Source organism: Callospermophilus lateralis, chromosome 3, assembly GCF_048772815.1.
Source record: "Callospermophilus lateralis isolate mCalLat2 chromosome 3, mCalLat2.hap1, whole genome shotgun sequence".
Lineage (NCBI taxonomy): Eukaryota > Metazoa > Chordata > Mammalia > Rodentia > Sciuridae > Callospermophilus > Callospermophilus lateralis.
This window is the reverse complement of record NC_135307.1, coordinates 163,532,431-163,535,516: the sequence shown is the minus strand read 5'-3', so window position 1 is coordinate 163,535,516 and position 3,086 is coordinate 163,532,431. Positions and strand designations below refer to the sequence as shown.

Genomic DNA, 3,086 nt, shown 5'->3' with positions numbered 1-3,086 from the left:
ATGGGAACCAGCTTTAACAGATAAGTTGTCCAGATTTAGAAGGAAAGTTTTTTGTTAGTAGTGTTTTTTTCTAAAATTCCTCCCCACTGACAGCTGTTGATAGAACCACACACATATTAACTCTTCAACTTGTCTACTAGTCCAGATCACCACAAATCTTTGATGTCTATTTTCTTCTTCATTTTAACTTTTACCTTATTTATTAACTGTACTTACAATTTTGAATTCTTCCAGCGAACTGTTTATCTCTTGCCTTCATATGTCAAGCTCTGATATGGGTGTCCTAGACATTGCGGGTGGGTTTTCTAAAAAGAGGGTGTATAAAATTGAGTCCACTGGTAATCATCTCCTCACCAGTTGGAACTCTCAGAAAGACATTTAGAAGAAATGATTCACTAAATCTATACCTGTTTACTAGATGTTTTAGTTAGCTTTTGTGTCACTAGGACCGAAATACTTGACAAGAACAACTTAGAGGAGGAAAAATTTATTTAAGCTCATAGTTTCAGAGATTCAGTTCATAGTCAGCTGACTATACCTCTGGCCATGATTTGAGGCATAACATCATGGTGGAAAGGTGTGGGGAAGGACAGCAGCTCAGGACATGGCAACCAGGAAGCAGAGAGCAAACCACTCACCAGGGACAAAACATACCCCAAAGGCACACCATCTGTGACCTAGCTCCAGTTATATCCAACCCACCTATGGTTAGCACCCAAAGGATCTATATCAGTGGATTAATCCACTGATTAGGTTACAACTCTCAATCTAATCATTTCACCTCTGAACATTCTTTCATTGTTTCACGCATGAGTTTTTGAAGAATGTCTCATATTTAGACCATAGCATCAAATCTTCGTGGGACAGCCTTTTCCACAGTGGTGTGTGGAATCCAGAGTTCCTACTCTTTGTTTTCACTTTTTAGTCCATCAAAGTCATATAACAACCCTGAAAGTTTAATGACTGCATTGACATGGTAAGGTTCAATTCCTATTCACTCAAACTCTGTCATGGAATCAATTGCCCTATACACATGTGAAACAAAAATCTTGTTATACTTTCTTTTTTATACAATCTTGGTAAGAAGTTTTTATGGGGAGATGTTAACTGATATACAAAATTCACTGTATTCTTCATTATAAAATTATACTTTTATTCTGAATACTTATAGCACTCCTCTGGAAAAAATCTTTAGGAATGAACAACACTGACATTTTTAATTTATACGTGTTTGTATCTATTATTCTTCTTTTTTTTTTCAAGGATCAAAGTTTTATTTTCTCTGGGCATCTGCAAAACACTTAGGACCAATGTAAAAAAGAAAAGAAAAAGCTCCTTTAAAAAATAATTGCCTTGGCAGGGGGACTGAGAGGGATTAGTACCCTCGCCCCAAGGAGCTACAGCAACTCTGATTAGTCCAAGGAATCTAAAAGATATTGGAAAGATAGAACAGGAGGAAGAAGAATGAGAATTGACTGAGGGAGAGGGCCCGAAGTGGGCCACGAGGGGAAACTGGAGGCTGGGGCATGGGTCTGGGTGCAGGGAGGGACCCCGTGGTAGCCATAGGGTGGGCGTCGTGGAGGACCAGTGTATCCATGAGGTGGCCTCAGTGGAGGAGGCCCACACGTACCATGTGGAGGCATAGGATCTGGATGACCCATGGGAGATCCAAACAAAGATCCTCGGGGGACATGTCCATTGGAGGAGGTCCAGGATGAGGCATTCCAGGTGGTGGTCAGGGTGGTGGTTGTCCCCCTGAGCCTGGAGGTCCACAGCATGTGGGTGTCCTAAGCCATGAGGGCCATGGTGGGCCAGCTGCATCTGAGACATTCCTGGATGAGGCATCCCACCTTGTGGGAACCGATGAGGATTAGAATGCCCATTTCCAGAATGTCTAGCCCCTGGGGTTCCTGCTGATGGAGGGCCATGTCCTACAGCCCCAGGCGGCATAGGTGGTGGGGACATGGCTGAAGGTATCCCAAATGGGAGGGCTACAGGAGACGGCACCAGAGGTGGAAGGAGCCAGGAGGAGGCTTGCCTGGTGGAGGAAGCCCAGATCCCAATGATGACACCACAGGATTAAGGGCAGAAGGTGGAGAGGGTGCATCACAGCTGATGAGGACAGTCAGCCTGGGAGAGTGGGTTCTTGGCTGCCAGAAGTTGTTCAGCTGCTGAGCCACGACGCTGGCCCTTTGAGTCCTTCTTGAATGCATAAGATACGGTGATATGGTGGCTACAGAGGTACTGCCCATTCATGGTCTCAATTGCTGCATCCGAAGCATCCAACGAAGCAAAATTAATAAAGGCATTATCTTTGGAGTTGCCTGTATCAGGGTCCCGCATAATTTTAGGTGTTTGTAAGATGACTCCAAAGACGCTAAAAGTATCATCAAGCAGCTTCTCATCAATTTCTGAGTCCAGGTTCCCAGTGAAAATGTTGACCCCTACATCCAGGTTTTTGCTGTGAGCAGATGCCTTGTTTATACCTATTGGCTGTCCATAGAGTTTGATCATGTTCATGATCTTAATGGCATAGTCAGCATCTTCCTCTCTCAAGAATTCATAAAAAGCCATAACCTTGGTGCTGACCAGTGACTCTATCCTTTGGCATGTGGGTGTTGATCATGGGTCCTGCCTGGAGAAAGAGTTCCCAGAGCAGTGGTTCACTAACCTCATCACTAACCCCACATACACAGTGGCATCCTAGTTCCATTCGGATATCAGCCCAACAGTCATGGCAAAAGAGCTCCCACCATCTCTTCATATTATTTTTTGTTAGCCATAATTTGTATGTATCTTAAATCTCTTAGTAGAATAGGATTGCCAGACAAAATAGAGGATACCCAGTTAAATTTGAATTCAGACAAAAAACAAATTAAAAAATATAAGTGTATCACCAAAAGACAAAGGGTTCACTTACACTAAAAAAAAGTCTTTGTTTATAAAATTCAGATTTAACTGTGTATCATATGTTTTTATTTGCCAAATATAGTCACTTTAAGTAGATTTTAAACTTCTCCAGCTATCGTTGTTTATGTGTCTGTATCCCCCAGCCCTGCTTGCCTGGCCTGCATTATGCTTTCTAA

The 3,086-nt window shown here is 42.8% G+C and overlaps 1 pseudogene; it reads right to left on the bottom strand.

The window, feature by feature from the left end:
* Positions 1 to 1,426: 1,426 nt before the first annotated feature.
* Positions 1,427 to 2,736, bottom strand: LOC143394856 (splicing factor 3B subunit 4 pseudogene; annotated as a pseudogene).
* Positions 2,737 to 3,086: the final 350 nt, after the last annotated feature.